Genomic DNA, 22,825 nt, shown 5'->3' with positions numbered 1-22,825 from the left:
TAACGCGTGTCAAAACTCAGGGCGCATAATTTTCTATATCAAAAATTACCAGACGAAACTACACGAAACGAAATTAAAATTCGAAATCAATTTCGAGTGGTGAAATCGAAAATTTTCCATTACTTTTCGAAATGGTCATTCGATTTTGCGCGCTATGTTCTCACCGGGATTCGATCCGCATTAAAAAGGAATATTCGCATCTTCGACTGTTCGTGTAAATATTCCGTTTAATCGGTTTACGAATAACGTCCATGAGAGGACGCAGCTTTTCGAAACGTGGATTTTTCGAATAATGAAAACGAATAAATCGTGTTTTGCGCCGACGCGACGCATCGTACATCACGGTGATTCGAAAAATATTATAAAATCCTTTTTCAGAATTGCTCGTACGCGTGCGCAAAATCGTGTAGCGCAAGAGGCGCGACTGATATTTCTTTCCTTTTGCCTGTCAGTTTCTCTTTTATAGATCCGAGTATCGAATATTGTTTGTAATGAAATACCATTTTTTACATTACCTTCCTGGATATCCGTTGCGAAAAACAATTTGAATACAATTTAATATTAGTTTCTTTATACAATTGCGCGAATGTTCAGATCGCATCGCTTTCTTCGTTTTCCCCTAAATGGAAAAGTACTGCAACTTTTTATCTGAATTAATAAATAGAAAAGATTAGAATGGGAAGTGTAAGTCTGCGATGAAACTACTCGCGAATAACGTGCATTTATATTTGTCTTTTACTAAACCATGAAACGAGCAGATTTTGTGGTTCAGGTTTTACGGCAAAAGTTAATCTGATGAAAGTTTAGCAACAGGCGGGAACAATAACAGTTGTATGTTCATGCACGGCAGTTGTTATCCTGCAAGTAACCATCGCTCGACACTGTTACGCAAGTACAATTATAACAGCAGTTATACAGGAAGGAACAAAACATTATCATATTGAGGAACGTTGCAATGCGAGGGCAAACGTGTGCTTCTTATTAATCTCGAAAGAACTGCTTTGCTAGTTAAATTATCTTAACGCTTATCTTAATGATCAACCGGGGATAGATGTTAGTTCACAAGACCGCAGAATGTGTCTCAAATAACAGTGTAGGACGGTTGCAAAAAAGTAATGGCGTATCGTTGACAATACGATAACCTATTGTGCATTTTAATTGCAGTATTACGGTATTATGAAATTTTTTCTTCCCTTTAATCATAGAACATACTCACAATGTTTCGCAGAAAACAGGATCATTCATCGAATTAGTCTACACTTGGGAAACGTTTAAATATAATACCATGCTCTTTTGGTCGTCTTTCCGAGATTTGTCAAAATCTTATGTTAATTTGTTACTCGCTATAGGAAATTCAAATGTTAATTGTTATCTATCGTTTTGCAAATTGCGTGGTTTGCACTGTTATCGAATAATAATCGGTACCCACGTACGCCTCGTTAAACGAGAAATTCGAGAAATCAATTAAATAAGAAATTCGCAAGAAATCGCAAAGTGGCGATATTTGACTAAGCAATGACACTGCACTAGAGGAAAAAATTATTAGAGAGGGTGTAAAAGCACTAGTCGCACGGTGCAAGCGTAATCCGGCGACGTAAGCCATAAGAGGTGTCCGAGCCAGGGTGGCGACATTGTTTGTGGACACCGTGAGTACGCTCTACCTTCGAACAACAAGAGGAAGAGAAAGATACACCGTGCCGCAGCCACTGTTAACGATTATTGATAATATTGTCATCGAAAGGATAAACATCAAAAATACATTCTCGAGAATAGTCGCTCTCTGTTGCTAAAAGTACCTACACTGCTTCGCTTGACCTCCACCATTCCAGCGTCTCACGCACTGACCTCTCGTATTACCGAAAGCCTCGCTACGTATTTTAAACGTATAATTTGCAGTATCGCTATATGAGACAGTGTATGTTTAAAAAATAAAATAAGAGTTCTAAAAATAAAAAAGAGCGTAAGACCAAACAAATTTGTAAACTATTCTATCGTAGGAAGTTTAGTTTGATAATAATGAATTTAAAGTTAGTAATTGCTTACATTTCTATAAATATGTACAAGCGATAGGAGCAACTCTTTCGTATCATTAATCTTACGTGAAACTTATCGAAACTCGAGATTTAATAGCTCACACCATCCGGCTACGACTTCATCCACGTATCCTTAGCGTGAATAATAGCGTGGAATCTACGAAAGTTGGTGTATGAGGTTTACGAAGGATTCGAATGGTTTACAAAAGGGGAGCGACTCGACGATGTCACGTCGGAAGAGAAGTGGGGAAAAGTGAGCCACTTAGGTTTAAGAGTGTATAACCAGCCTAGCAGAATCATCCAGAAATGCCTTTAGATACTCGTTCTGCTAAATCGCTTGAGAAGCATTTAATGAAACGAAGAGAGTGAAAGACGATCCTGCTTCTGCCACCTGTCTACGAACTTTCTTTTCAAAATGATCGAGGAGCTGAACGTGTATAAGTTGTACGAGAGTTTGCGAATAATTCAGAAGGAAGTATTCCGTTGGACATCATGAATATTTCTCATTTCATAAGAGAAAGTTTTATCAATTGTATCGGATATGGAACACAATTTTTGCATCTTTCTTGCTATTCGTAGTAAAAGAATGATGAAGAAATTTTCTACACGAAGTATATGTTCTTAAGACGTACAGCGAAACTGGGTCTACTCAGACCTAAAAACATACGGAACAATTGGATGCAGTCCGCAAACAAGTGCCCTATGATTGCCAGGTATGATCGAAGTTAATTATACTATAAAAGTAGTTCAACGATTCGTAATATGCAATCAACGAAGCAGGCTACAATGGTAGTATAATCGTTAGAAAACCTTTTATTGGTGTGATTAATACATTAAAGCATTCGAATTTGTTAAATCATACGTTAGCGAAAATAAAAGCTTCGATGATATAGTCGCGCATACTAATGAATATGAATTGAAATATTTCGTGTAAGATATGAAACGTTATATCTTTTATTTGATTGAAAATTAAGATACGATACGAATGAGGAAGATATTTCGGTTCAACTTGAAAAATAACAAAATAAATATTATAAGAGAATAATTTTACTAACCAAAATACTGAAACAAAGTATTGGATTAAAATAGCCAGTAACCCGGCTTTATAATAGAATTCTTATTATAAACTGGGCATAACCTACGAAGAGTAAATAAATGATTTCAAGCCGACAGAAATTCTATTCAGAATTCTATTCTAGAAATTCTGTTCTATATCGGAACAATGATCGATTTATGATTGCTATTTCCTGCGGAATAACATTGATCTTCTCGTACGATCAACATCACTTGGCATAATTCGATAATTTATTCGGTCTGTCCTCCTTAAAGGACAACAAAATTTATTTGGGAAGGGATGAATTGTTGTCACAGAGTCGAGTGAATTGGCTGAAATCTCCGTTCACCTGTACCATTTCATATCGCACGGTAACCACGGCATGCAACAAACGAATAAAGTGTACTCAATTATGCCCTTCCTGGTTTCTACGGTCCGCCTTTTACCTCGCCCCAGTGGAGGGTTCAACCTGAAGTCGTAAGACACCGACTTTACCGGTTCAACCGCGAACTAGACGGTGAACTTGAGTGCTTGCAGAGCTCGTACCAGTGCCTATATACAGTCCTCCGGAGAGCCTTTCGAACATCCTCCCGAGCAGGAAATTAATTTCATGGGAACGACAATCGATACGCTTTCGACTATACTCAGACCTCGCATATACCTACGTTTCCGTGAGTGCGTAAATTATGGAACTCGTGAAACGTCACGGTTATCATTAATTTTCTTAATCATTGTTAACACGTTGAATTTTATATATTTTGTTTTAGTCGCGATAGATTATAATACGCTATACCATAACATTGTTTCCATATTTTTAATCTATGAATGTCTCAGTTACTTCTCAACTCTTTTAATCTTCTATAAAAGCTGTAATAAATATATACAGAAATATAAACTTGGTAATCAAAATTGCGCTTAGTGTAATAGTTCTTAACATAACGCGTAATACATAAAAAGAAAAAGGGAAAACAATGCGGAGAAATCGGTTTCACAGCTTCTCGCTCTTTTCGATCGAAGCAAAAGCCTGCGATGGCAAAAACGTTTCGTCCCCGGAAAACTGTAAAATTGTTAATAAGTAATATTTGCATAATACAAGGAAATTGTAAAGCGTATTCCTTCGGGCGAAATCGATCGTGGAAAGTCGATGGATCGAATGGTAAATTCGGTACTGGTATCTCCGTTGCGGAACGCGATCGTAATTCCGAGCAGCGTGCGCCTCGTTAAAATTCGACGCGGATGCAGCGGCCGAAATCGAAAAGTTTGCAATCTGAAGGTGTATAAGAGAAATTTGTCAGGCAGACTCGAAGACGTCGAGCAAGGGGAACAATATCGTACGGTTAATTTACTCAGGCAATAATGCCCAGAATCATAAGCCCCAGGTGTTACGTCGCGAATCTTCGACCCTCGTAAACACCGTGCACAAGAGCGCAAGGACACAGAGAGACGAGGCTACAGGGTGCGAGAGAAAGGCTATACTACTGGAACGAAGCGATGAAGCTTGCTTGGAGAGGAGGAAGATGGGAGGAACAAGTAGGAGAGATAGAGAGTATAACGGAGAAACCCAAGGGTGCACCCTACTTTCCTCTCTGTTATAGTATCAGTGGGTAAAGTTGGCCGAGTGTAGTTCCGTTACGACGGCACGCGTTACTATTTTGATCTTATCTTACCCCCTGACTTTTTAACTACCCACCGTTAAGGATCTTCGTGTTGGTTGCTTTTCGCGGCAACGTTCCGTTCGGAAGTTTTCTCGTCGGAGTGTTGTTAGAAAGAATAGTACGCGTTATTTCGCGGAGAAGATATTACATTTATCTTATTGTTTCGCGTTGGTTCAGGTATCGATAATATCGAATTTTGTTATAATGAAATTAGCGATAGAAAATTAGAAGATTAGATATTCGTTTTATCTTCCAAGTAAACATGTACTTATGTACGTTTATAAATTTAAGAAAGATGATTTGCATTTCCTGACTCAAATGCGACATAAAAACGGTGAAAAATATTAAATATTTTTTTACGATAACATTTACGATTCCTTCTTATTTCATGCATCTTCGTAACCCAGGCCATAAGTATAACATTCCGTCATAAATAATCGTGACGTATAATTTCTATACACTTTGTATAACTCGTATACCTGACATATTTGTTATTCTTCGGGTTTCAATAGTCAGTGTCGTTGGTGCGTTACGCGTTGTACCGTCGCCACGTTTTTCACGACTTTCGCGAACGTTCCTCCTCTTTGAGACAGAGCTGGAAAAAAAGAACAATCGAACAATATTTGAAACAGTATATCTTTATGAAATTTTATCAAATGCGCACTAAAACTTACCGAACGTTAAGCGAAAAGGAGAATTGTCGCAGTGGCGTGAAACGATGTTTCGATCGAGTATCTGCTGCATCCTAATGAGTTTGACAGCAGAATGTACAAACTCACCAAGGAGATTGGGGTAACTCGCAGTTCTTGACCAATGTTACACTGGTCCTATTATAGAAAAGTTGGAAAGGGCAGGGACTCGCACAGAGAGGATAAATGTTTAGTAAGGAGGATGCAGTAGATGGAGGTAAAAGGTGTATAGCGATTTCCCTGTGCGCCTCCCTCAATTCCCAAGGCTAGTTTCCATCCAACTTGACGCAACACACCGGTAATTTGTATCTGACCGGGCCTGCCGTTCTTCCTTATCATTTTTTATAAATGCTTGATAGGCTCGGTAACGCAGGACGAAGGTAGAAAATGGACGTGAAACACCTTGTTCGCGCGAACTTTCCCTCCTTTCTCGCAAGAAAACTCGTTGACATCGTGTTCTATGAGATGTCCGAAGATAAATTTGGTACTCCGAAAACGTTTCAGAGCTTTTGCGTCAGAATATCGAAATTTGTCATGGGACTTTTTTACAGCATTTTTAGAATTGTAAATTCCTTTGTTGAAATTTTTGTAATAATTAATGCCTAACTTTCTACAAGGAAATTCTCGAAGCTACTTCTCTTTATCTTTTATTAATTTAATAGATGTGTAAAACAGCAGATAATAATGCCATTAGTCGTTGTTACAAGTTTTAAAAGATATCTTAATAAAGATAAAGAGTTGTAGAGCGTAGTCTTACGGAGGGTGGAGGACGAGTTTGTAACTTTTATCCGAGGACTGCTAATGGATTCATCTGTATGACTTTTCGTAGCAGACTCTTGCTTTAGAGATATTATTATTGAACATCCAATAAGTACTCGAATCGCATGCCGTTTTCCATAGCACGAAGATCTACTCTCTTCGTTAAATTTCAATCTGTGAAACATAATTTTTATCCTATTATATTTCTTAGGAGAAACAAGATGTTCGTTACTATACCATAGAACCATTAATTGATTTAGGAATTATCTTAGATCACATTTATCCTGAAACACCTGGTATAGAACCAATACGATACCCGCTTACAGCGCACGAACTGTTCAAAGCATCAATACAGGTACAAAGGATGCCTGTTTCTGACTTTATGGAACTAAATTATGCATAACTGTATTAAAATTATCGATTAACACAACTAGCAACTTATGAACCATGGCATACTGAAATAACAATTGAACTGAACTCGCTTTGGCCATTTTATTTGTATTTATTCGTCTCGTATCACGTGCATTATTGTCTTCGAAAACAGAGATTTCCATTCCCGTATTTTTATTTTAAATAGTTCATTGTAAATTGATCGTGATTTAGAGAAAAATATGTCTACCCTTAGCTCCCTTCATATTACTAAGAATTAAGTAAACGAATATTCCTCCGATATAAATCTTATGAAATTAATTTCATATTTACCCGTGCGAAATTTCAATACTGCGCTCCAAACATATTTAGCGTTTAGCAAACCGTAGTTGATCTAAAAATATTCGATTTTCCGCGCAATCCGCGTGTCAAGATTCCCACGGAGAGCGTACATATTTTATAAATAGCAATAGTAGATATTATTTAACAAATAGCGATTTACCGATAGAAATATAATTTGTAAACAAAATTCACTTTAATTGACATTTAAATGTTTATTGTTCGAACCCAAGCATCGATATTAGTTATTGCAGTTGAATAAATTGTTTTTTGGTTCGTTTTGTATCGAGATCGAATATAACAACGCCATTGATGTTAGTAATAAAACCAATACAATAAATACAATAGACAGAATTCGATAAAAACTCGCATCTACATAACGAATAACGACACGCATCCATCATCTATTAAGTTCGAAAATTATAACTGTTGTTTCTGTGTTATGATGAGTATTAATTACACATATCTACTTTTAACCAGATTTATGTGATTTATATCACATAAGTCAACGTCTCGATACATCATCGTAAATAGGGCTTATAATCTAACTAGAGGGTAGGAAGAAAGGAAATAGTAAAACGGGTATTAAGTCAAAATATACGTGTAAGCAGTACAGGAAATGATATAACAAACTAATTTTGATAAGTTTCCGAAACTTGAAAGTTCGCATCAGCTGTAATATTTCTTTTGGGACAAAAACTGCACGCGTTACGAACAAAATTAGATATTATACAATCGTGTTAGTCCACGTAGCACAATTATATAATATGATTAACGTTACGTTTGTTTTTAAATTCTTAAATTTAAATTTTAAATTAATAATAATGCAATACGTATGTACGTTCTTACTTTTATGGAAATTAATTTTAAAGTATATGAAGGAAACAGACGTCTATTATAATTTATATTTAAATAAATGGGACATGTATCAAATATTATTAAAACTGTACAATGACAACAAAGTAAATAGTAAGGTTACTGACGTTAAACTTCGTGGGAACGATATGATTTGCGTTATCGATACAGAAATATGCTTTGATCGGGGTACTGAACCAGGTTGCTGTAAAAATAATAAAAATTTAGATCGATAACAGTACACGAGCTCGTAGCTCATTACTAATGCTCTGTAAAGTAAAAAAATTTGTTAGTATAATGAGTTCATAAAGCACGCGATACTTATAGTATGTTTCTGTATACGTCGATAAACGTTAAGTGCTGTTGAAACGCAAATTCTATTCTAATCAATAAACCTATACTTGTGTTCACTTCAACACCTTTTTAACGTTGCTATAATACAAAGCGCTTCGCCGATACAGAGCGCTCAAATTACCATTAACAGAGGACGATTAGAAAATATCGTGTTCTCGAAAAACACGAATTAACAAAGCTCGAACTGTTTACAGTTTGATTGGATGCGCAGCGAAGAAGATGAATATTTGCTTGAGTTAATGGAAAAGTGATAAGAATTTCATAGATGACGTTTCGTCCAATCTACTTCTGTTTGAAGAATAAATATTGCTTAGAAAAAGTAGATTTGACTACACAAAGATACAAAATATCCAAGGTATATATTAGAGAATCATTATGATTCCTATTAATCTCCTAGCAATTACTAATGATCGTCGATGATTGTACCATGTTTTGCAGTCAAATATTTTTCGCCTGAATTCGAGTAAACAATTAAAGCGAAACACAACGTCACAACAATGTGGTATATGCCATAAAAAATTTTAATTTTCTTTTCTTGACACAATTTCTAAACATTTCAAAATAAATGATAAAATTTGGTTTTGGTTATTAAATACGAAACATGAAATTAAAATTAATCCACTCCCGACATTTTTAACTTGTAGATCCATCGTTCGATTTCTACAAATTTTTCATAAAAACACTTAAATTTTAAATTAACGCTTCTAAAATGTTTTTTTTTTTAGTGCACCATTTAACAGAATTTGGTATCGGTTTTATAAAGGCACTCAACTTTTCATATCCACGCTCTGAACCGAATTTCTAATTTAACTTATGCTATCTCAAAAGCGTGCAAATTTCCATAAATTTATATTATCGATTGTGCAGAATCATCAGTTTAGTGCACTTGCAGTAAGAAATTAGATTACTTCAGTTAACTAATACCTATCGAAAAGTGTAATATCAGACCTTATTTGATTTCTGATCAAAGAAGACCATTACGCTTATCAGGCGAAATATCTATTTATCGCTCGATGTAACGACATTAGAAAATACGTGACATTAACTTAACAAATCTACAATTTGTTTGATTCCTTCCCGGTCCGTACACCTACATACGTATTGATTTACTTTCCTCGTCACAGAAAGAAGTTCCGATTAACTTTCTAATTCTTTTTTTAACTACAGGTAGTTGCAAATAGTCCACATACCAAATTATAGTCTGGATTAATACAATTTCATCTCTATATCAAATACATTACATCGAAAAAAATGTGAACGTTGACACGCTCGAAGCTTTTATCGAAACCTCGAAAATGTCTTCCTGGAAAATGTGCCATTTTGGTCGAACGATTTCAACGTCTTTCGGCAAATTCTCGTAGAATTGTTGTACTTCGTGCGTGTGCAAGGAAGTCGCTAGGAGAATTGCGAGACTCGAAAAAAGCATTCTACGAGATATACGAGACGCAATGCTTCAGGTGAACGCAAACGTTTCCGACAGGTTTGATGCCGACAAGTACGTAAAAAGGTACGCATCTTATGTTGAAACGACAAAGCAGAAGGAAAGTACAAGGGGAATAAAAATTGAACAAAAATTGAAATGTCGTATACAGCTGCCTATGAGATGTATATAAGTATCGATTTAAAGAAAAAGATGTCTGCTCGTTTACAGAATATGTGGATTTTTTTACTTTACTGGAAGTTATTCTCCCGCTAGCTTCAAACGCGTTCATAGAGTCGTTTATACTGCGATAAAAATTGCTTTACTGCAAGCTAATAAGATCAAGGTTCGAAATAAAGTTTGAAATTCAACGTTCAAAGTTCAAGAGCGCGATATACAGTTTTAAAATGTTTTAATTTTTCGTAACGCGTCGAACTGGTCGAACAATTCGCAAATTCGAATCATTCGCCTATGGGTCTAATAATATGAGAATGCAGTCGTGTGTTCGGAAAATTGAATAAACGATATTTGGCTGCGAAATTAATTGTGTAATTTGAAAAGTAGATCAATAATTTCCGATTGAATTCCAATCCTGATTAATATTACTCTGCTCGTTATACGTTTATATTTTTACAGAGACGATTAAATTATCAAATAAATCTGAAATTTTCAAATATTTATTCGCTGAATTTTTTCTACAAAGGAAATCGAGCAGCCACAAAAAAGATATAAATACAGAGAGATTGATTACAAAACAAACAGCCCTCTTATTCACTTTTCCAGAGTGCTTTTCGTGGAAACACGTTTAAAATGCAATCAATGAATGTAACATCATACACAAACGGTCACGTCGAAAGAAGAGCAAATATCGACACAATGTGCAGCAACGTGTCGATTGACACACACTCGATCTACCACGTTATTCGATCATACGATACGCCGTGTCCGAGCAACGCTCGTCTCTTTCAATCACCGAAAATCTCAAAGGCTCTTAAGCAAGACGACCCAAGCATATTTTAAATTCCAGCTCGACCACGTGACGCGACGACTTCAATTTCGTTCTAAAGTTACGCTTGGAAATTAAGTAAACCGATCAGTCGATCCCGCTATGTGGCCTTTAGGTTGTTCCTACGACGATGAAGCACGGGAATTAAAAAACGGTGCAATTCCGAGGAAACTCAAACTCCGACTGTGATTCGCTTTCCTGTCAACATTAAAGCGCAGAATTTGTTTCTCCCTTTACTTTAACCGTCAGATCGGAATTGGATTACCGATTTGTCTCCGGTTTTCCTGTAATTAAGACATACAAAAGTATACGGGAAGTCATTTACTACATAGAAGTTAAGAGTTGGAGTTTTTCCTTAGAAAAATAGAACGAACGTTCATAACATAGGAAAATGAAATAGAAACGCGTGTAAAAATCAAATATAAACATATTAAATTTTAGATAAAACGAAATAGGTATTTAATTGAAGATCACAGCGACTTCTCGGTGAAGAAATACTATTGTAATTATATTGTGATCGCCATACTGCTATTTTTAGTCATGTTCGCATATCTTGGTTACGTTTTACTAATACTTGGCAAAATAGAAAGAAACGTTGTACGTTATTTCATCAAAAACGAACATTAATTCGTTTGATCAAACTCCTACAATTACATACATACATACATGGAATACAACATGCGTATCGAAAGTTGAACGGGAGTTCTAGCGTTTGTCATCCCTCGTCGACGTACTATGGACATCGAATTTGACGGCCGTACCTCGTGTGATTGTTCACATGCAATACGTAACGTCCATTTTTCCAACTCTCGTTTTTTCAACCCGGGGTTTAAAAACCCGGACGAAAACCGTGGCAGTTAAGCAAACATTATTATATACATATGTATATATACACATATAATAGCAGTTATTCGTCATAATATTAAAAGTAGAATCGACGTGTATGTGCATTTTGAGCATTTAATAAAACATATGTATCCAATTTAGTATTAGAAAGGTTTTATGTTTTATACCTGTCGCGAAGAGCTGAATTTCAAACGTAAATTTCAAACATAAATGCAATAACTTTTATTTAGATCAGCATATTTATCGCATATTACAAGCGCCATTAAAATAATCCGGCAGCTCTTGGCAAAATTGCAACTCAATTATACCGTTCCTTATGGATTACCTTTATCCGTTCGTGATCAGCCTTATTTTTATAACTGTCCTGATGATTTAAGAAAATTAGACAATAACGTTTCGTGATTACTCATTGGATCTCTTACTGGATAACGTTCCATCTCAATATCCTTTGCGAGAACGAAGTGTCGCGTACAGGCAGCCCTCTCTATTTTCCCAGGCCAAGGCGAACTTCTCTTTGAACCTCGTTCGTTGACGGTAAATGGCATGGCACATGAGAAACCAATAGTTGTGAACAGACTACTTACGTTGTCAACCACGTTAGATGTCTCAAGATAAATCGAACGGTGGCTGACTTTTGTTGGAATACAAAAATTGCAACATTAACGAGTCGATAAAGAAGCAAGTTCGACAGTGAGTCAAGGATGACTTTCAAGGATCGACTTTTGCTTCCGCAACAAGAGATCAAAGAAGGAAATGGAAGACAATCAGGAATCGAGAAGAAAGGCAAAAAGAGATATTAAGAGGTAATAGGGGGAAATGGAATGAAAGAAGAGAAAAAGACGAGAAAGTATAAAAAGGACGAACAGAAGGAATTAGAAAGAAGTTAAAGAAAGATAGGAATGGAAAGTAAGATATAAAAAGAGAACAGGAGGACGAAAAGAAAAGAGGGGGGGGGGGAATGAAATGTGGGATGGGAGAACTACGGAAGAGTAAAACCTAAAATGGGAAGAAGAGAAACAAGAAGCGAGAATGAAAGAGATGGAGTCTATGTAGGACAGCGGGTTGTCAGAGCGAAGACGCGCCGTGTCGGCAAAGACGAAATAGAAAAAGATAGCGGGGCAAATAAGAATCTTGAGTCGACTTAGAACGCGGTGACATAATCGCGCGCATTCGCTCACCAAATATTTGACGTTTAAGACTATTCACCGTTTTGCGAGACACGGAGCTTTATTTCGCTTGCGTTTCATCTATCTTACAGAGCTTAGGACAACGGTAATGTTATTTGCGATCGCTTTTTAAATAAACGATGATTTAGAAAAAACATTCTAAATTAATCGTACATTAAATTAGATGTTAGTTATATCCTCATCTTCTTAAACGATGAGAATTTCTTTTCGAAAGCGTTATTAACTGTACGTAATAAATTGAAACTTGCGTCGAAGCTTTCGGTTGTTTAGCACGAAGGAACCGGTTCTGCAAATTGAGGATCTAGCGCCGAAACTCAATCTAAACGCAATCACATATCTCCGATAAAAGTGTCGCAAGTACCTGCAAGTACTTTTGGACACTCGCTGATACATATGCACGGGCGAATATTAAATGATTATCGCGAGCATTACAGAACGATATGCTCGGGAACGATGCACCTGAAAACTAAAACCAGTGTAATACTGGTGCAACAGTCAGCTAGTCACGACAACCACTACCGGCGACATCTCTGTTTTTGGCCCTGCCACTCTCCTTCAATCGTTATATCTCTGCTTACCTACTCGTTATCTTCTCTATCTCGCTCTTTCTTTTGCCCTCTACAAATCCTTCCGTACTCCGTTCCTCTAACTTTCTGCCCCTTTCACCGTCTCTGTCGCCCTTTTTATCCGGCCACTTTCAGCAACTTTCTGCGTTTCTCTCACTTTCGACGCAGCTCGAGCTGCGATCGATTACGAATCCCCGCTCCGCGCTGTCGCATGTAGAGTCGTCGAATCGGATTTCAGAACGACTCACCTGAAATTCTAATTTAAGACACCCGGGAAGAGAGAACGGGACAGATACACGAATAGATGGGTAGATCGAGAAGGGGAAACGAGGAAGATAGAAAGGTTGAGCGCAGGAGCTTGGGACAGATTCTCTGCTACGACTGCTTCTCGTCCGCACGAACATCAGGCCGCATCCTCATGGCCGACGAACCGTTTCGCTTAATTGAGGGCTCGCCCGGCTACGACGTACCTCTCATACTCGAAATTCATCGAATTACCGGACTGCAACGAGACGAAACGGTTCTATACTATGACACTAACCGTCGAGAAAAACGCGACTATCATCCGTTGTTCGTTTGAGTCGGCAGCACCATCGAATTGCGTTTCGTTTCCTAGTCGTACGCTATATCGAGAAACGTTGAGAGATCCGATTGCTTATATACGTTAGCTTACGAAAGTATTCGAATAATTGTAGGAACTTTTTATGAATATATTGCGCGTGTTACGGGAAAAAATTTGAAATTAACGCTGTTGCGTTGTTAAAATATATGCGGTTTATTTGTTCCTGCGGAAACATCTCGAAGCTATTAATTACCTTGATTAGAATTGTTGGTAATAGCATAATGAACATGTTTTTAGTTAATTGTAATATATACTATGATATAATTATATATATTTATTAATATTAATAATATTAATTATAATATAATTATATATATATATATCCCAGAGCAAAGGAAAGCAATTCACTGAACGGTGTAGCATGCGTTCAATTTTAATAATCAAATAGAAAACATTGCCCAAACACAGAAATTGAATCATTCTTACTGCGACAATATTACGATACGTCATCCAACATTGCCAGATTCCATTCCAACTCCTAAAACTAATAACAAAACGTGCATAACGGTAATTCATTCATTCCCGGAGATCAAAATTAGTTTCGCCCTTAATAACGTGCTTGCTACTCTCGGCCTCTCCTCGCCGCTGCAATCTCACGCAAGCGATACTTCTAATTCCGCCAGTAGCTCTCTCGACCAATCTCTCTCCCTCGTAAATACAAGTTACACGATATTTTCTACCGTAAGCCAGCGTAAACAGCGCAATTCGAACTCCTCCATTTCGTAAAACGATGTATCATACGTACGGTACGTACGCGTATTACGAGGTTCTCGCGCGATTTTCCAACTGCTCGTCGAATGTTGCGACGCTGTTGCACGAGCTGACTACTACTGCCCATGGGAAAATTAAGCGCACCGAATAAGTTTCTATCTCTCGACCGAGCCGCGCCTCGTTGAAAGTTCGTCATAATTAGCTTCAGCAGCGGGCAGAGCCTCTTCAACGAAACCAGATCATTTGCTCGTTCGTCTATTCTGGACCAGCGGCAGGGAGAACTGATCTGGAGTATATCTGGTCGTGTCTGTGTTCACGGTGTTCGGTGAATCGTTGGCGCGAGTTCCTTTATGGCTGCAAGTGTTCGTACATGCAAGATTCGGACCAGTATTCCAACAAAATGTTCTAGCGTTTAATGTTTGCGCTCGCTGTACCAGATGTGTCGCACGTATACGTATGTCTACGTATGTATACATGTATGTACGTGTTTAAATAGGCACGTGTGCATATATTTATTCGTACGTGTGGATCTAAAAGCGGAGAAGGGCGTGAGTGCGAGATATGGTCCTGCGCGTGTGAACTAGTCCCGTTTTTTGAAACGAAGCCCGCGGCATCCTGGCATCGGCTCAATCGTCAAATGAGCCCGATTCCAAATGGCCCGCAGCTAGTGCTCTTGCCACGTGCTCTTTATCACCGCACCTCTTGCATTCGTGTTGTATTTCCATGACCCCGGGCAGCGTAGGCGCGCGTTCAATTGTCCTACTGCGACTCGTTGTTGTGTACGTACAATGGTAATGTTGCCCTCTGATTTTCTTTCGCCGACCCCGCGGGTCCGCTGACCTGGCTCTCCATCTTCTACGTAAGGACTGCTTTGTTAATGGCTCCATTCCTCCTCCCTCTTCCTCTCTCTCTCTCTCTCTTTCTCTCTCACACTGTTTCTCTCCTCGAGACTGGCCACCACACTGTGGCTTGAATAATTCGTGAATCGCAACTACGGACAATTTCGAGCTTCGCGAGGACGTCGTTAAGGAGCTCGCCTGTGTTTACGTATATTTTTTCGTATTTCCACTTCTTCTTCTTCTTCTCTTTTGCTTTCAGTTCGTGTTGGCATGACTGCTCTTTCTAATTGGTGCTGTGGCCAACTCGTAACGATGTGCTTGTGTCATTATGAAACGGAAACGTTGTTTATTTGATGCTTCGCTCTGTTAGGTCTCGAGGGATACCTTGAGGAATTAAATTAGTTGCCACGGGAGATAAATGAGCATTTTGAGATGTGGGATATTCTTCTCTCAGTCGTGCTATTACGGTTAATTATCGTACTGTTATACTTTATTGTAGGAATTATTCTCGTATTGCGTGTGTGCACGTTTATTATGGCTGTCATCGCTATCTTCTTTCTACAATATAATTTTAACAATAAAAGAATGTGATTGAAACGATAATTTCACCAAACATTATTACATAATACGCTTACTATCTATTCGTCTATGAAAAATATAATGGAAAATGATAACGGATATAATATTTTAACAAAGTAAAATATTTTATGTTTCTTCCTTTTTTCTACAAACATCTTTGGATCATCGTTACGGTGATTACCCTTTTGCGTGAAAATATTACGGCTTCGGAATATCTCACTATATTTTTTCTTTAAAACCATTCTTTAAAGCTTAACGAGTTAATCCATTTATAATGTTAATGGTTTTTTCACAAGATGACCACGACAAAGCGCAAATGCGACCCGTATATATCAACATTATCGTTGTAACGGTGGCGTAACGAACATTGAATTGCACCGTGCACGGGCTTCTTAATTAATTTCTCCTTACGCGAAGAAGTTAATTCGATTTCTAAAGTAGGAACTAAGAAGGTAGAACTGTACACCGATCGTTAGTTCTCTCGTTACATTTAGATCTCGCTTCTCCTATCCTCTTTTTTTCTTGTCACTACCGCCGTTTCTAAATAACGTTTGGTGGTAAAAATACGTCGAAATTATTTGCGCGCTTATCAAGTATCCTTAGTGCAGTTTAATTGCGGCGCGACGTTGCGACAGGAACAGTATTATTTCGATTACTAAAGAGCCATGCTGAAGCTCGTTATTTACGTGTGAATTTATACATAAATTTACAAGTCGGGACACGGCAAGAAAATTTCTCACGACGGCCAAGCAACAATTGTTACAGCACGGAATAAAATATCGCCGTTGCGAACCTTCCATCGACAAAAGGACAAAAGTGCGCTCTCGCCGGGCCAACATAAATTATTCACGCATGAATTTACGCGCGTTCCCGATAAACAGAATTTGCACAATCAACTGGCAACCCCGTGACCGAATAAAATACAATCGCCGTGGAGAGCTGTTTTCCCAACAAAGGAACAAAGGTATTCTCGCATGCAATCGATGTGGATTATTTATGAAAAATATTTACGTGATCGAACGGCAGTCACTCAACGGGACGAGGTATTCTTGCGTAGTACACGAAAAAACAAGCGCATAGGACATAGATTGCTGATATGTACAATGCGAGATAAATAATGTAAAATGTAAAAACACTAGGGAAATTGGATAAATATTTTCCATATAAATAGAGTGAAATTGTATGCGTGCTCGTTGAACAACTCGCCTTTTTTTTTTCTTTTTTATAGAACTTCATATTTTATGTTTAAGGAACACCTTTCCTAACTTCAACTAACGTATAGTTGTATGAAGCATGTGTATTGTTTATCGAGGGCGAAAACATTTTCCTACTAACGGTCTTCATCGTGAAAATGCACATCTTCGTAATTTTCGTTTTCTGCTGATAGGTACTAAAATACATATTGTAGGAAAAGACATCTATTACCAGCAGACATTCTGTATGGATGGTAGAACATTCGGATATTAAGGTATTCGGATAATGGAAGTTCGGAAATGGGAGGCTCTGTTGTAGTTCATCTCCTTTTATGAGTTTCGTAAAGTGCTCTATTTATTATGAATACTTAGATTATTTCCGTTGTTGTTGAAATTGATGTTTCTATCAGCACGTTTTTGAAACTGTACCAATTTTTTGGCTACCGTATTATGTATAATTTTTAACCTCGATTACCTTTTTGAACACATCGATTGGCTGATATTCGGAAAATTCCAATTACCAATCAGCGTATCCCACGAGAATCGCTCATCTCTTTTCCCGTTAGTGTGCCCATTCCAAACAGATAGAAAGGCGGTTCGCACGATCCCACGATAAATCAAATTCATCATATTAGCAACCACGAGTAAATAACATTTAACATCAATTATTGCAAATAGGAAATTAATATCTAGAGTCGATTGAAAATTGATTCAGCGAAGATATCAAATATAAACACAGCTGTATATAACAATTCGAAATATCTACCTTTCGTTCGTTCGTTAGTTTTGAAGAATTGAAATATGTATTTCTATAATTCACTTAAATTGGATATAAGTACATACTATATTATATGAAATGGATATTATAAACGGAGACGGAATTAAATATATTCGGTAGGCTAGGGGTGCATGCATGCATGTTCTTAACGTTCGTGATAATATCTTTCTATTAAAAAGAGCCATGGATAAATTAACAGAAACGATAAACGAAGGGTGCAGGATCCATCGGAGGATGCAGTCCTAGGAAACGTGAAAAGAATATTGTAAGAAGAGGGCTAAAAGGGGCGAATAGCCAAAAGAAAGTTATACATTAATTCAACAGAGAGGAAGAAAAGATTTCGGTTTGCAAAAGAATATATTTCAAAAGAAAGCGAACGATGGAATAATATTATTTATACCGACTAAAGTAAATTTAACATTTATGATAGCGATAAAAGTTCGAGAGCGTGGAGGAACCGGAAAAAGAAACTAAATTCGAAACATTTGGAAACAACCGTAAAATATGAATGCGTATGAATTTGATTTACGGGGTAAGAGAATTGGCGTTTATGATTGACGTTGTTGATAACAAATATTCAATCATTTCGAAGAGTAATCTTTTAAAAGTACTGTTAACATGGGATATACTATACATATATACGATATATATTACTATCTAAATGCTTTTATAACAGATCGTATGTACATTTCGTTTAGTACCTGTCATCTATTATAGACAAATATAGATTCAAAGCGATACAAGCGTTTCCTTTGCTGCATTCTTAGTTCCTCGAAATATTCGATAATATTTATAGCGAAACGAGAAGGAGACGTTCTTCTATTGTAACTTCGTGATAGGCTATTCGATTATGTAAATAATTAATCGATTAGGGATGAAATTACTCAATGAGCTCCGTAGTATATCACGTAAAAGCTCTAATAGACTCCGTGCATCATAAATTAATATAGTAGTAGGATAGCGAAACTATGAATTAATCGTAGAAAAAGACGAATTTCAAAATATCTACAAATTTTTTAATTGAGCATATATTTAACTGCGGATTGATATTTATATAGAGTAGCGGACGAAAGATTAAGACGAAATGGAAGAAATAAATAATTGATTTACTTTCTATAAAAATATAAATACAGGTAAATAAATGAAATATAGGCAAATTTCGTGGAATTTAGATTCGTATCGCGTATTATCAACAGGTTGTAACATACGTATAAAAATTTAGAAAATGTTTGAAAATTGAGAATGGAGGTACGGTGAATTTATGACGCGCGCATTTCATGGTACGAGGGGTCGAGCCAGCAACGATGACTTATGAACTCACGACAAGTGTAAATTGACCGTCGCGAGTCTTTTGCGTGTCACTTAAATTCACAAGCATTATAATGTTCAAACGAGCAGTCGAGAAAAAATATTCACGCGACGATACGTGGTGCGAGAAAAATTTAAATAAGCTCATGTTAGACAAGTAGCGTAGCACTATATATGATCATACGTCTTACAGATGGAAGAAGTAGCTGGCTATAATTCACGCTCTAGTATCAAAAAGACACAAGCATGGAACTAAGAAGAAGACAATGTGAATTGTATGTTATTCTGGTATATTGTTCGAAAGGTTTAAGGATAATGTTCAACGTTTGTAATTTTTCGTGTAGATCGAATAAACAGAATTGTTACAGAGAAGAACGGTAAGAACGTTTGCATCTAGGCGGCATCAATTACAAGTTAGCAAAACAAAGTCAGCGCTATCGATCCAAATATCGTGCAATGCACTCGTAGCTGTCTTTTGTGACCTGCATCGATTCGCTACAGGGCTATATCCTAAATTACGTAAACCGTGGTATTGTCTCGCAACGTTTGCGAAGAATGTAGCGATAAGCCGGCACTGTCCATCTTACCGCGCGTCGCGGAACGCAATAATAAATTTACCAGTTCGTGTCGTGCGATTATACGCTCTGTGGAAATACCTAAGCGTCGACCTAGGGTCTCGGTAAGACCGAACCTTGTTTCCAGGCATGTAATTTACTCCTATCCTGCTCGGGTTAAAAAATCGCCACCTCTTCTTATCTCTGAATCACGTGAAACCATCGCGTTGCTCTCCTCATTTACCCCGCATCTTGATAATTTTTATAACATGTATATATTCTAATTTCTATGTGAACTTGCTATGGTTTTCGTAAAAGGGGTAGATGCCCATAATTGAAATAAATAATTTTCGAAACAAGTAGGAAGACGAACGAATTATCGTGTGGTTACTCTTTGATTTACATCGTTGTATTTAATGGCAACTAACAGGAATTTATTAGGTCGTATAATTTGTATTTAAATTTGTAGCATCAGTTCTAGGTTACATTTGAAATCTATCTCAACTCTTATTTTTCCCAACCAGTCTTCGTTCTTATTGCTTGAAATTTAACCAGAAATATGCTCTGATGTAAGCAAGATCTTAATTATGACCCACGATACTGTATTCACAACGTTGCTATAGTTACATTGGTGTAAATGTGCGATAAAGAAATGGAATGATTAATGTTCTTCGATAAAGTGTCACAGGGGAAGGTGATCTTAAGATATGGTCTTTCGCTTAAGAAAAAAAAAAAACCACGAAAATAGCGAGACGCTAGCATAAAATTCTACTACCAGTATTTCCAGTCAGAGTGAAACGTATGGGCATAATGCGATCAAGATGCAATTCGTCTGGCGGCTTTAGGTCGTCGAATGGAAATATCGCGGAACGTTAAAAATTTCCATGAGTCGTCGGGCGAGAGCAATTAAAAAGAGTCGAGTCTGAGACGCGGCACGAGCGTAAGCGGGAGCTCGCGACATAATGTGAACAGAAAGCGCAGAAGTAATACAAACGAGCGGTAATGGAGGAAACGAAACAAAGGCGGATATAGGGAGACGTGGTCGTTCCTTGAGCATCTTGCAAAGCAATTATTCCCGACGAGTGGCGGTGGCTGAATGCGCCGCGATTTGTGACTCGTATTTGCGGCAAAAGACGCTCGTCGTTTGTTTCCCCTCGCTATATCTGTTTCTTCGTTGTCTTGCGAGGAACGGGTACTCGCGCGACATGCTCCCATTTTTCACACGTACTCCTCGTCTCTCTTTTCTTCTCTCCTCGTAGTTTAAGAGGCGCTCGCGATCTGCCTTCTTCTCCGCTCTCTTTCTTCGACTCCTCTCCGTGGATCAACTCCACCCAGCGATTTCTTTCTTTCCGCTCCAGTGTTCTGGATCCTCCTGTCGGCACCTTACGTCCGTGTTCCCTTATAAGAATACTAGCCGACGTGACGAGACTGGGCAACCACGTCGAACACGATGCTCGGCTTCTCTAAATAAATTCCGCCTCTTTTTGTATAATCTGTATAATAATTCGGGGCGTTACGCCGCCCCGAGATCGGAGGGGAATCCGCTCGCGCGACAAATCCGCGGTCTTCCTTTTTGTTTCGCCTTTCCTTTTGGACACCTTTGTGCGATATCGAAGAACGAGGTCGAGAAGGAAGAAATACGGGCAAAGGTAGCTCGGTCTTGGCGAGCTTTTTATGAAAAGCGTTCTTTCTGAACGGGGAAAGGATGAAGCAGAAAATAAGGTTAAATCTTGAAATACCGTATCACCTGAAGTTTTACCGTTTGTATGTATAAAATATTGTCTGCTTCCCGGTAAGTCCTGTAGCTTTTTTAAAAATACCTTGCTTCTACTATGGGTACTGCGAGATATTTTATAATTATTCAGTGTCGATATTTACAATGCTTTCTTGCATCTTTTAGCGAAAATATAATAGTCAGTCGTCGTCTTTGTCTCTGATTGTTCTTTAACTTGGATAGGAGCTTAAGAAACTAGACATCTTCCGTTAGTTATCCGGTCTCTGAGAAGCGACGAAAACGAGCAAACAAACGGAGATCGTTTGTTTGGTTGGTTTGAAATTTTCAAATGTAACACTACCTTAATGCCACTTTACTGTGTAATTATTGAATCGAGAAACGTGATTACAAATGCTTGTATGGATATAGGTGTAAGTGTATATAAGTGTACTGGTTGGCCGCTACGTGCAACCGTCGAACAAAGACAAATTTAAATTTTCCGGTACTCCACCGACCAGTATAAATAGACGAACGCAAACGTAAGGTGATCAGCTTATCAGTCTCAGTCTCGAGCGATCTTATTAGCGATCTGTACACAGTCTTTAGCGAATCCTTGGTACCGAGCGTCTTAGCATTCTCTGTATTTATTAATTATTTAAAAATATATTTGACAGTTTCAATATCGAACAATCTCGTCATTTAAATCACACGACCAACTATCCTCTACACGATTAAGCACCTGTTACCTGACAATCAGCTTTCGACAACTTCTTTTTAAGGTTTTGGATACAGCTTTGTTGTATTTATTATCAGGTAGATCTCCAATCTTTTTCTGGAACAAATCCATATCCATATCTGGATATATCTGATATGGATATCTGGATATGGATCATAATCCATATTAAGTATTATGATTTAATCCTTTATACGTATCGTCGGTAGTTTAGAAACGATAATTATTCATTTTAATCAGCTCGAAGTAGACGCGATAAACAACTTCATATTAACTTAGGAGCTTCGTTATTTTTTATGTGTGTTTTGAACAAATCCAGCTGCTTAGTCGCGTACCCTCGTAAATGTAATCACATAGGAATGCAACCGGCACGAAACTCGCAGAAACGAAATTTTTAGTTTGTTCTCTGTTTTTACTGTAAATAACACGTCAACTAATTTCCTTAGCGATATAGAACAGCGCCTTACCGAGCCGAATAACTTTCACTCTACGGTAAACACGAGCTTCGTAACAAGCGACTCTCTTTGTGCGCAACTTGTTCCTCGCATTCGTATTTGCCTTGCAAAAGAAAAACATCTCTACGGAAGAATGACTTTTATACAACTATATCGTATAAAATGAATATTTATAGATGAAACATAGCTGCGAAATTTTGAAAACGT

General features: G+C 37.6%; 2 protein-coding genes across 3 annotated transcripts in view; one reads left to right on the top strand and one right to left on the bottom strand.

The window, feature by feature from the left end:
* The window catches only part of LOC138184231 (glutathione S-transferase 1-1-like), a 152,589-nt gene extending 139,203 nt beyond the window's left edge, over positions 1-13,386 (bottom strand). Inside the window, exon 1 of the mRNA XM_069122006.1 lies at positions 13,145-13,386. The gene's annotated coding sequence lies outside the window, so the exon portion shown is untranslated. The remainder of the gene's footprint in view (positions 1-13,144) is intronic.
* Positions 1-22,825, top strand: part of LOC138184230 (trafficking protein particle complex subunit 1) — a 147,566-nt gene that overhangs the window by 26,789 nt on the left and 97,952 nt on the right. The window lies entirely within an intron of this gene.

Source organism: Bombus flavifrons, chromosome 10 (assembly GCF_040668555.2).
Source record: "Bombus flavifrons isolate JBK064 chromosome 10, iyBomFlav1_principal, whole genome shotgun sequence".
Classification (NCBI taxonomy): domain Eukaryota; kingdom Metazoa; phylum Arthropoda; class Insecta; order Hymenoptera; family Apidae; genus Bombus; species Bombus flavifrons.
The sequence above is the reverse complement of the archived record's forward strand: the minus strand, read 5'-3'. Positions and strand labels throughout refer to the sequence as shown.